A 12,953-nucleotide genomic window follows, 5' to 3' on the forward strand; every position below is an offset into this window, starting at 1 on the left:
CTGATATCTAATAGGGAATGACATCTGATTGAAGCTTTTCCCAAATGCAGAGCATGTGTAGGGTCTCTCTCCACTGTGGATTCTACGATGTCTGACAAAGTCTGAGTGCTCAATGAAACTTTTCCCGCACTCAGAGCATGTGTAGGGCGTCTCTCATGTGTGGATTCTATGATGTGTGACAAGGCTTGAGCGCTGACTGAAGCATTTCCCGCACTCAGAGCATGTGTAGGGCGTCTCTCCTGTGTGGATTCTCTGGTGTGTGATAAGGTTTGAGCGCCAACTGAAGCTTTTCCCGCACTCAGCGCACGTGAAGGGCGTCTCCCCTGTGTGGATTCTCTGATGCGTGATAAGGTTTGAGCGCTGTCTGAATCATTTCACGCACTCAGCGCAAGTGTAGGGCGTCTCTCCTGTGTGGATTCTCTGATGCGTGATAAGGTTTGAGCGCCAACTGAAGCTTTTCCCGCACTCAGAGCATGTGTAGGGCATCTCCCCTGTGTGGATTCTCTGATGCGTGACAAGGTTTGAGCGCCGACTGAAGCTTTTCCCGCACTCAGAGCACGTGTAGGGCGTCTCCCCTGTGTGGATTCTCTGATGTGTGATAAGGCTTGAGCGCCGACTGAAGCTTTTCTCGCACTCAGCGCACGTGTAGGGCGTCTCCCCTGTGTGGATTCTCTGATGTGTGATAAGGCTTGAGAGCTGATTGAAGCTTTTCCCGCACTCAGCGCACGTGTAGGGCGTCTCCCCTGTGTGGATTCTCTGATGCGTGACAAGGTTTGAGCGCCGACTGAAGCTTTTCCCGCACTCAGCGCACATGTAGGGCGTCTCCCCTGTGTGGATTCTCTGATGTGTGATAAGGTTTGAGCGCCGACTGAAGCTTTTCCCGCACTCAGCGCACGTGTAGGGCGTCTCCTCTGTGTGGATTCTCTGATGTGTGATAAGGTTTGAGCGCCGACTGAAGCTTTTCCCGCACTCAGCGCACGTGTAGGGCAGCTCCCCTGTGTGGATTCTCTGATGTCGGATAAGGTGTGAGCGCTGACTGAAGCTTTCCCCACACTCGTGGCATTTGTAGTGTGTCTCTTCCAAGTTGATTCTCTCATGTGTAATAAGGGCTGAGTAGCTACTGAAGTTCTCCTCTGGCCTCTGCTGAGTCTCAGAGGCTTTTACTGTTTCTCGGAGTGCACAACTCCTGGAAACATTCCCTTTGGGTCTTCCTGATAACGTCCCATGTGGTGCTCCTTGCTCAGCATCTTCCTGCTGGGGTTTCTGCTCCTCATTCTCACGCACCATCCTCTCACCTGATGGGAGACAGAGAGAATCCAGGCATAGGTCACTCCCTGTGCCTGAGAGAAAGGAAATCTCAGAGACAGGAATTTTAAAAGGGATGAACAAACCAAAATATGTGCAGGAGAGATCAAACCTATCAGGAGCTGATTTTCCCCAGAAGAGAGAGGAAGGGATCAGTTTTGGTCTGCATTTCACCAGAACATGGAGGGGGGAAAGTGGGATCAGGCAGGGAACTGCTGCCAGTTGTTAGTCAGGATAGGTGGGAAGCCATGAGTGACATCTGCCTAATTATTCCACATCTGCAGGGAACAATCCTGAACTTGGAGAGCTCACAAGGTCTTTGTAGGGCATCCCAAATGTTTCCTGTATTCACGGACAGTTTTTGACTTGCTTTAACCAAGTCCTCACCTGTGCAGGCAGCTCTTGGAAGCACTTCTTTCTCAGAACCCTGGAGGTCCTGGACCCACGGCTCTTCCCCTCGTTCCAGCTGAGAGACCACATCAGGTGTGGAATTTAGAAACCCTATGCCAGACAAAGAAAACAAGGGAGGTCGGTGGAATTTGTGGGATACTTGTTACAAAGAATATTCCATGGTTTTAAGCTCAGATCATTTTTAAGCAGTAACATCTGTGGCAAAGTTCCTCCTCTCCTCTAGTAGGTCCTGCGCTTATTGGCGGATTTCCTCCCCTCAGTGGTCTTCCCCTTGGATGAAACCCACAGTCTGGATCAACTCCTCCTATGTCTGTTTAGGAGTAGCGAGACTTGGGGAACCCGATCCCACCCTCTACTCCGGGTTCCAGCCCAGGGCCCTGTGAATTGCAGCAGTCTCTATAGTGCTACTTGTAACCGCTGCTTGACTGCTACAGCTCCCTGGACTACTTCCCCATAGCCTCCTTCAAACACCTTCTTTATCCTCACCATAGGATCCTCCTGGTGTCTGGTACTGCTAGATTGTATGGTGTTTCCTCAATCCTCCAGTAGTACATCCTCTCAGTTCTTAGTTCCTTGTGTCTCTGACTCCCAGCTCCTCATACGCACTTCCTTCCTCTGGCTCCTCCTCCTCAGACTGGAGAGAGTTCCCCTTTTTATACCAGGTGCCTTGATTAGCCTGACCTGATTGGTTGCAGGTGCTCCAATCAATGTAGCTCTCTCCGGTGCCTTCTAGAAAGTTCTTAATTGGTTCTAACAGGTGCCTTGATTAGCCTGGAGCGACTGCCATTTTGGTTCCTATGGTACTAGGGATTTGCTTAGCCTGGAGCTAACATACATGCTCCTCAATACTTTCCTGTAGCCATCCGGCCTTGCTCCATCACATATCCCCCCCCTCTGCTCAACACCATAGGGTTGTGCAACTTGGGACGCCAGGCAGTGTGCTCGTGAAAGACCATCAGCGTTGCCGTGGTGACATCCAGCCCTATGCCGTATATGGAACTGGAATGGTTGTAGGGATAAGAACCACCTGGTGACCCTTGCATTCTTTTCCTTATTTCTCTGCATCCACTGGAGGGGTGCGTGGTCCGTCACAAGAGTAAATCGCCGGCCCAAGAGGTAATAACGCAGCGTCTCCATGGCCCATTTGACAGCGAGGCATTCTCTCTCGACTACTGCATACTTCTGTTCTCGTGGGAGCAGCTTTCTTCTTAGGTAGAGAATCGGGTGTTCTTCATCTCCAATCATTTGTGACAGAACTACCCCCAACCCCACCTCAGAAGCATCTGTCTGTAAAATAAATTCCTTGATAAAGTCTGGGGCTATGAGTATGGGGTCATTACAGAGGGCCGTCTGAAGGTCTACAAACGCCCTCTCTGCAGCGTCGGTCCACTTTATCATGTCTGGATCTCGAGCCTTCACCAGGTCCGTTAGAGGACTTGCCCTGCTGGCGAAGTGGGGAATAAACCGTCGGTAGTAGCCTACCACGCCTAGGAATGCACGGACGTGCTTCTTTCGGGTTGGCCGGGGCCAGTTTTGAATCGCTTCTAGTTTATTAGTTTGGGGCTTCACTATACCCCTTCCTACAATATATCCCAGGTACCTAGCCTCTGCTAGTCCTATGGCGCACTTAGCAGGATTAGCGGTGAGGCCAGCCTGCCTTAAGGTGCGTAGTACTGCCTCAACCGTCTCCAAGTGGGTTCCCCAGTCTGGCGTATGGATGATGACATCATCTAGGTATGCAGCTGCATAACTAGTATGGGGGCGCAGCAGCTTATCCATGAGGCGCTGGAATGTGGCTGGGGCCCCATGTAACCCAAAAGGAAGAACAGTGTACTGGAATAGCCCGTCTGGGGTGGAGAACGCTGTCTTTTCTTTAGCTTCTTTGGTCAGGGGAATCTGCCAATACCCTTTTGTCAGATCCAATGTAGTCAAGAAACGGGCACTACCCAGTCGGTCAACCAGTTCATCGATGCGTGGTATGGGGTATGCATCAAACTGGGATACTTCAGTCGGCAAAAGTCATTACAGAATCTCATGGTACCATCAGGTTTGGGCACTAGAACAATTGGACTGCACCACTGACTGTAGGATTCTTCAATAACGCCTAATTCTAACATTTTCTTTACTTCGGCCTTGATTTCTTCTCTTTTGGCTGCTGAGATTCGGTAGGGTCTCAGTGTTATTTTGGCTCCAGGGATCGTGCGGATATGGTAATAGGTCTCAGTTGTCCTCCCCGGTTTTGTAGAGAAAACATCTCGGTTACGATTAATCATATCGGTTGCCTCGATCTTTTGGATTGGCGTCAAGTCGGGTGATATCTTTACTTGCTCATGTACGTTATCCTCCTGGGGAAGAGTCTCCCGGATGACTAAGCATGCCTCTCGATCATGCCAAGGTTTTAGAAGATTGATGTGGTAAATTTGCTCCGGTTTTCTGCGGCATGGCTGCCGTACCTTATAGTTTACCTCTCCCATGGCTTCAATTACTTCATAGGGTCCCTGCCACTGGGCCAACAGCTTGCTTTCTGCTGTGGGCACAAGGACCATTACTCGATCCCCCGGTTGGAACCGTCGAAGCTTTGCTTGGTGGTTATAATGGGTCCGTTGGGTCTCCTGTGCTTTTTCCAAGTGTTCTCGTACAATGGGTGTAACCTGGGCTATCCGATCCCTCATCTGTAGTACACGCTCAACTATGTTCCTTCCGGGATTTGGCTCCTCTTCCCAGGCTTCTCTGGCTATATCCAATATGCCTCGGGGGTGGCGCCCATATAGTAGTTCGAATGGAGAGAAGCCTGTGGAGGCTTGTGGAACTTCCCGGATGGCAAACATGAGGTAAGGCAATAGGGTATCCCAGTCTTTCCCATCCCGGCTCACCACTTTCCTGATCATGGCCTTGAGGGTCCTATTGAACCTTTCCACCAGGCCGTCTGTTTGTGGGTGGTATACAGAGGTCCGTAGGGCTTGTACATGGAGCAATGAACAGAGATCTTTCATCAATTTAGACACGAAAGGTGTCCCTTGATCAGTCAGCATCTCCTTGGGAAGCCCGACCCGGGAAAAGATCTGTACTAACTCCTTAGCTATTGTCTTGGAAGCTGTGTTGCGTAGGGGGACAGCTTCCGGGTATCGGGTAGCATAGTCTAGTACAACCAGTACATGTTGGTGGCCCTGAGTTGTCTTCTCTAGGGGCCCAATCAGATCCATGGCTATGCGTTCAAATGGTATCTCTATTATTGGAAGAGGTATCAAAGGGGCCCGCAAGTGTGGGCGAGGGCTATGTAGCTGACACTCTGGACAAGAGGTGCAGTATCGCCTGACATCTTCATGTATTCCTGGCCAGAAGAACCTCCGCAGGATCCTGGCCTGGGTCTTCTCTACCCCTAAGTGTCCTCCAAACAAGTGACTGTGGGCGAGGCTCAATATGGCTTTTTGATGTTTTCGGGGCACCAGAAGTTGATGTATCTCCTGCTCCTGCATTTGCACCACACGGTACAGGAGATCTTTCTTCACTATAAAGTAGGGTCCTGGACCTCGGACCTTCCCCTCCACTGGTATCCCATCTATCTCAGCCACCTCTTTCCTGACGTTATCATATCTGGGGTCATCTGCCTGGTCCCGTCCGAACGTCTCTCTCCCAGGACTACCCTGCCTGAGCTCCCAGGGGTCGGCTTCTGCTTCTTCCAATGGCCTGTCGCCCTCATGGCTGGGGCCAGCCTCCGGCTCACCTTCCGTGTTGGTAGTTTCACTGTTGGCTGCTCGTGCCCGTCTGCCTACTAGCGCAGTCTTCTGGCCTTGGGTCAGGATCTGGGTTCCCAAAGCCTTCGCGGCCTTCCTTTCTTTTTTTGTCTTCCGGGCCTTTGGGGGGCTGAGAATAGATCCTGAGAAAACTCAGAAAACATTGGGGGTTGACATTCCCCCAGTGATGAGTCGCTGTCAACAGGTTCTCCACTTCCCTGCAGCCTCTCAGGGGGAAGTAAATTATCAAACCCTGGATAGTCTCTCCCAATAACTACAGGATATGGGAATTTAGGTACAACGCCCACTGTCACCTCAATGGGGTTCCCCTGAACCTCTATCTCCACAGGGGTGGTGGGGTAATGGCTCACGGCCCCATGCACACATGTCACTGCTACACGTTTGGCTTGCAGCAGCTGGCTACTTTTTACCAGCTTACCCGATATAAGGGTGATAGCACTTCCTGAGTCCATCAGTGCTGTAGTCTCTGTTCCATTTATCTTCACTGGCCTGGTATAGTTATGTGGGGCTAACGCAACGCCCGCCAGGTGGATAAGGGAGCATGGGACCTCCCAATCCCCCAAGTTGCATTGCATAGGCTCTTCGGTGCTGGGACATTGTGCAGCTATGTGTCCCCACTCCCCACATGCATAACATCTATAACGATTTCTAGTCAGTCTCCCATCCTGTGGGCTAGGGGTTTTAGTCACAGAGTTCCCTCCACTCAGGCCAATCCCTTCCTTCTGGAGTCTCTGTTGGTTTTCAGCCCCCCTCTTCCTCCACCTAGGACTCCCCAGGGGTTTGGCTGTCCCTCCTTCCAGGGTTGGGGTTGGGTGTTTGCTACGGAAGGGGCTTTCCTTGCGTAGTTGGGTCAATTCCCTGGCTGTCATGCGTCTTTCTACCAGCGTGGTCATCTCATCATAAATGCAGGGATCGTTCTGGCTTACCCATTTGCGAAGATCTGGTGGCAGTGCCCTCGTGTACCGGTCGATGACCAGAACCTCTAGTATCTCTTCCAGACTCCGGGATTCTGTTTGCAACCACTTTCGTGCAAGATGGACGAGGTCATATAATTGGGATCGTGGGGTTTTGTCTTCCCGGTACCACCACTCATGATACCGCTGGGACTGTACTGCGGATGTTACCCCAGATCTGGCCAAGATCTCTGCCTTCAGCTGGGAGTAGTCTGCTGCAGCTTCTTCAGGCAGATCATGGTAGGCCTTCTGGGCCTCCCCACACAGGAACGGGGCAAGGATGCTAGCCCACTGATCTCGAGGCCAGGCCTCCCGTAGAGCTGTCCTCTCAAAGGCCAGAAGGTATGCCTCTACCTCATCTTCCCTCGTCACTTTCTGCAGCCAATGGTTAGCCCGTATGAGCCGTGTCCCATCATGCCCACGGTTCATTTCTGCAAGGGTTTTTACCTGGCTTACCAGTTCCTGCAACATAGCTCGGTTTTGAACAGCTTGGTCCATCAGCAGGCGGTTAGTTTCTTGCTGCAGCCACACTGCTTCTTGCTGGGCAGCTGCCTGGCCACGGGTAGCCTCCTGCTGGGCCGCCGTGGCTTGTATCAGTGCCCGTACTACATCATCCATTGTGGTAACAAATTGTAAACCCCCTTCCCTTTTTGTGTGTGAGTATGTGTGTTTTTTAAATCACCCTCCTTCTTCTGCCGCGCTGTGCACACCAAAAATCCCACCCCTGACACCAGTTGTGGCAAAGTTCCTCCTCTCCTCTAGTAGGTCCTGCGCTTATTGGCGGATTTCCTCCCCTCAGTGGTCTTCCCCTTGGATGAAACCCACAGTCTGGATCAACTCCTCCTATGTCTGTTTAGGAGTAGCGAGACTTGGGGGGAACCCGGTCCCACCCTCTACTCCGGGTTCCAGCCCAGGGCCCTGTGAATTGCAGCAGTCTCTATAGTGCTACTTGTAACCCCTGTTTGACTGCTACAGCTCCCTGGACTACTTCCCCATAGCCTCCTTCAAACACCTTCTTTATCCTCACCATAGGATCCTCCTGGTGTCTGATACTGCTAGATTGTATGGTGTTTCCTCAATCCTCCAGTAGTACACCCTCTCAGTTCTTAGTTCCTTGTGTCTCTGACTCCCAGCTCCTCATACGCACTTCCTTCCTCTGGCTCCTCCTCCTCAGACTGGAGAGAGCTCCCCTTTTTATACCAGGTGCCTTGATTAGCCTGTCCTGATTGGCTGCAGGTGCTCCAATCAATGTAGCTCTCTCCAGTACCTTCTAGAAAGTTCTTAATTGGTTCCAGGTGCCTTGATTAGCCTGTTCTGATTGGCTGCAGGTGCTCCAATCAATGTAGCTCTCCGGTGCCTTCTAGAAAGTTCTTAATTGACCCCAGGTGCCTTGATTAGCCTGGAGCGACTGCCATTTTGGTTCCTATGGTACTAGGGATTTGCTTAGCCTGGAGCTAACATACCTGCTCCTCAATACTTTCCTGTAGCCATCCGGCCTTGCTCCATCACACATCCCAAGACCAGCTTCCTTGGCTCCAAGTGGCAGGAGAGGAGTTATTAATCATACGCATTACCTTAGTGCCTAAGGACCAACTAACAGTGTGTCTCCGTTGTGCAAATGCAGTACAAATGCAGTATAGTATAGTACAGTATAGTATAGTACAGTATAGTACAAATGCAGAATAGTAGATGGCCCGTGCTCTGAAGAATTTACAGTCTAAATAGACAAGACAGACACAGCATGGGGGAAGGGGTAGAACCTCTGTTAGAATGGCGATATTCAGGCCTGCCTGCAAAGCCTATATTTTAAGAACTTAGGTGTATTTTTATCACTTAGCTAGTTACAGGAGTATGAAAACAAAGAAACAAAATCACAGTCTGCCTGTGCCTGGGCCTTCTCTCACTAGGATAGGCTGAGGCCTTGTTCTTAGGCTAAGGCCTTTGGCTAAGCAGCAGGGGCAGCCAAAAGCTGGGAAGCGAAGGGTCACATCCTCACATCCCAAACCCGTCACACTGAAATAAGGTGCTATTGGGCTGTTAGGAAGTCGATCCTGTCTGGATCTTAAGATGGTTAAAGAAACCTTAATTTGATAGCATTCTGTCTGGCAAGAAATCACTTATCAATGGTTGTGAAACCTCATTTCTGTATTGCTTTATCTTTATGGCCACAACTTTTACATTGTTAATCAGTCTGGTTCTCTAATTGTTTCTCTCCTGTATAATTAATGTTGCCAGGTGTAAGTTAATTAGGGTAGTGGTTTATAATTGGTTAGAGCAGAAGTAGGCAACCTATGGCAGCACATGAGCTGATTTTCAGTGGTACTCACACTGCCCAGGTCCTGGCCACCGGTCCAGAAGGCTCTGCATTTTTAATTAATTTTAAATGAAGCTTCTTAAACATTTTAAAACCTTACTGACTTTACATACAATAGTTCAATTATGTATTATAGACTTATAGAAAGAGACTTTCTAAAAACGTTAAAATGTATTATTGGCACATGAAATCTTATATTAGAGCAAATAAATGAAGACTCAGCACACCACTTCTGAAAGGTGGCGAAGCCTGGGTTAGAGAATTAGTCACAATATGTTAGAATTGGTTAGTTAAATTTCAGCACAATGATTGGTTAAGATATAGCTGAGAATATTGCTCGATAAATGGGGTCAAAGTGGAGGGGGGAAGGAAATTGGAATAATAGAAGATCAGGGTTGGAAGGGACCTCAGGAGGTCATCTAGTCCCACCCTGCTCAAAGCAGGACCAATCCCCAACTAAATCATCCCAGCAAAGGCTTTGTCAAGCCTGACCTTAAAAACCTCTAAGGAAGGAGATTCCACCACCTCCGTGGGGAACCCAACCCAGGGCTTCACCACCCTCCTAGTGATTCCTCATAGCCAACCTAAACCTCCCCCATTGCAACTTGAAATCATTACTCTTGGTTCTGTCATCTGCTACCACTGAGAAAAGTTTAGACCAATCCTCTTTGGAACCCCCCTTCAGTTAGTTGAAAGCAGCTATCATATCACCCCCTCATTCTTCTCTTCTGCAGACTAAACAATCCCAGTTCCTCAGCCTCTCCTCAGAAGTCATGTGTTCCAGTCCCTAACCATTTTTGTTGCCCTGCAGGATGCTTTCCAATTTTTCCACATCCTTCTTATAGTGTTGGGCCCAAAACTGGACACAGTGCTCAGATGAGGCCCCATGAATGTTGGTTAGGGGGCGAACGGGAACAGGGACACAGGCAAGGCTCTGCAGCATCAGAGCTGAGAAGGGAACAGACTGTATCGGCATATAGAGATAAGCCCGACTGGTGTGAAGGGCTTCGGAATCTGTAATCTTATAGGTGTAAAATTGTACAGACTATACCACCCTGTGACATCATCAACGAAGTGCCCATTTGTGCCTGGGTAGGGGCCCTGCTCTGGGAGGGAGGATGCAGCAAGGACTCAGGATCGGTGGCCGGGGTCGCTGTGCATAGGAGATGGGGAGGTTATGTGAGGAGGGGGGTAATGAGTGGGAGAGGGAGGTCAAGAGTTAAAATAATAATATTTGGGGAAAAAATGTATAATAAAGTGAAACTGAACAGAAACAAAACTGGAGTGGAGGCTCTAAAGCAACAAGGCTTCGGTAGGGATTCGGGGTTAAAGGTCTGGGATCCCCACAGCTCCAGACCCCAAACCTCTCCTCCCACTGACCCACCCACCCCACTTCCTGGGTGCCCTTCCTCCACATTCCCCTCCGCTTCTTCCCATTACTCTCAGACAGCACCACCTCCCGGCACCTTGAGAACATCTTGTATTTTCTCCTCGTCTCTCACAGCCTCCTACCTCCCTGCTGCTTCTTAGCTCTAACCCTGCACACACCCGCCCCATGTCCTGGCATATCTACTACCCCCCATCTCCGTCCCTCCCACGGCTCGCTTATCCCTTCAGCCATGGGATCCTGAACGGCAACATTACACGCTCTCCTAAAAGAGCTCATCTGACTGTCACACAAGCCATGCATGAGTCACACACCTATTTACTCAATTTAGAATTCTACAGGCAGCATATTTTCCTCTTAAAATGAGGAAAAGGCATGAAAGCGACAGTGATTAATGTAGTTATGAATGTAGCCAATAAGGATACATTCAATGCAATTTTAAAATGACTGACAGCACCAAAAAGGCACATGTCCAAAAATGGTACTAGTGGGTGGGAGATAACGCAAAAAAAGGGGGGGCAAGGAAACTTGTCAAAACTTGTATGAGGAATAAAGGTATAAAGTTATTACTGCTCAGGTTCTTCAGAGACCCCACAGCTTCTAATAACCCAGGGGACAGGACTCCTTACCCAGCGAGGTCACTGTCTCATAGTTCTCCTGCATGACATCCCTGTAGAGGGCTCTCTGAACAGGGTCCAGTAGTGCCCATTCCCTCTTGGTGAAATACACAGCCACCTCCTCGAAGGTCACCGGCCCCTGCAAGAGCAAGAGTCCAACACTCAGTAACTGCTGCCCCACTCACAGCCCCACTATTCACGGAACAGCAGCACCAGGTAAATGGAAGCTCCGGGAGGCACATGTTAACGGAGTCCCACCCCACCTTGCCTAGAACAGACAGGCGGCATCAGAGGGTAGAAAGAGAGAAACTTTGTGTCTCCCAGCTGACAGACGGAGGCAGGGTCTTCACATTTATCTACTAGCCAGAGCTTGATATAGGAGATGGGGCTGGCTCTGGACCCTACTAATGGCTCCCTGGTAGGAAACACTCTCCAAATAAAATATAAGAAAGAAAAGGGAAGTCAGTAGTAAAGAATATTAGTTAGAACAGGAGTAGGCAACCTATGGCACGGGTGCTGAAGGCAGCACGCAAGCTGATTTTCCGTGGCACTCACAATGCCCGGGTCCTGGCCACCAGTCCGGGGGGCTCTGCATTTTAATTTAATTTTAAATGAAGTTTCTTAAACATTTTAAAAGCCTTATTTACTTTACATACAACAATAGTTTAGTTATATATTATAGACAGAGAAAGATCTTCTAAAAATGTTAAAATGTATTACTGGCACTCAAAACCTTAAATTAGAGTGAATAAATGAAGACTTCTGAAAGGTTGCTCACCCTGAGTTAGAAGGTCAGAATTGTAGAAAATTGGTAAGGGAAGTATGACATTATTGATATAAATTGGGACCATATAGAACATGGGTTGCAACCAAGGTCCTGTAGTGGCAACAAATCTGATGTAAAGGGGATCATATGAGGTGTCTAAGACCAGGTTATGGGTTGCTGGTTATGATTATGCTGTCTGTATGTACGTATCATTTTGTAGTTGAAGTTATGAGTATTGGCTCTATCCTGTCTGTATTTCAAGCTGGTGCTGTGCTTCTGGGAGACATCGCAGACAAGCTGGTGTTAGCTCTGCCTAGCCTGCTTGATGGCCCATTAAGGACCATCAGCTACACAATTGACCCATGGAGAGAAGGCAAACACGCCTTGTGACTCAGCAAAGTATGCAGGGACTGGCCCATGTGACCCCAGACTCCATTTTGCTGTAATTTTCCACAGTAAGGACAAAGAGGTTCTTACACCTGGAAAAGCCTATATAAGGCTGATGCCTCATCTCCATCTTTTCTTCAATCCTGCTTCTACCTCTGGAGGGATTTTGCTACATGCTGAAGCTCTACACAAGGGACTGATGACCCATCCCAGCGGGGGATGTTCTCCAGAGACTTGATTTGAACCTGCAGTTTATGCCATCACTGCTACAAGCCTGAACTAAGAACTTTGCCATTACTGTATGTAATTGATTCAATTTAACCAATTCTAGCTCTCACCTCTACCTTTTTCCTTTTATGAATAAATCTTTAGATTTTAGATTCTAAAGGATTGGCAACAGCATGATTTGTGGGTAAGATCTGATGTGTATATTGACCTGGGTCTGGGGCTTGATTCTTTGGAATCGAAAGAACCTTTTTCTTTTATTGGGGTGTTGGTTTTCATAACCATTCCTCCCCGGGACGTGTGGCACTGGTGGTGATACTGGGAGACTGGAATGTCTAAGGAAATTGCTCGTGTGACTTGTGGTTAGCCAGTGGGGTGAAACCAAGTCCTTTTGTCTGGCTGGTTTGGTTTGCCTTAGAGGTGGAAAAACCCCAGCCTAGGGCTGTGACTGCCCTGTTTGAGCAAGTGGTCCTGAATTGGCACTCTCAGTTGGGTCCTGCCAGAACTGCCTCGTCACAGGAAGCTATCAGAAATCAATGACCAATCAATGAAAATAAGAAGGAAGTTTTGAAAAGTATATTAATCCTAACAATGGTAGTGATAAATTACTAGACGGAAATGGCAGAATTATCAAAAATAATGCAGAAGAGGTAAAAGTGTTCAATAAGTGTTCTCTCCTGGATTTGGAGAAAAACAGATGCTGTACTCGTATCATAAGATGTTGACGACGACACTCCTTCCATTCCAACAAGAACTCACAAGGACATTAAACAGCAGCTATTACAGTTAGACATGTTTAAATAAGCAGGTCCAGATAACTTGTATCCAAGAGT

The 12,953-nt window shown here is 48.8% G+C and overlaps 1 pseudogene; it reads right to left on the minus strand.

Annotated features, from left to right (window-relative positions):
• The window catches only part of LOC120381855, a 302,668-nt pseudogene continuing 289,715 nt past the window's right edge, over positions 1-12,953 (minus strand).

The sequence above is a fragment of the Mauremys reevesii genome, linkage group 14 (assembly GCF_016161935.1).
Source record: "Mauremys reevesii isolate NIE-2019 linkage group 14, ASM1616193v1, whole genome shotgun sequence".
Lineage (NCBI taxonomy): Eukaryota > Metazoa > Chordata > Testudines > Geoemydidae > Mauremys > Mauremys reevesii.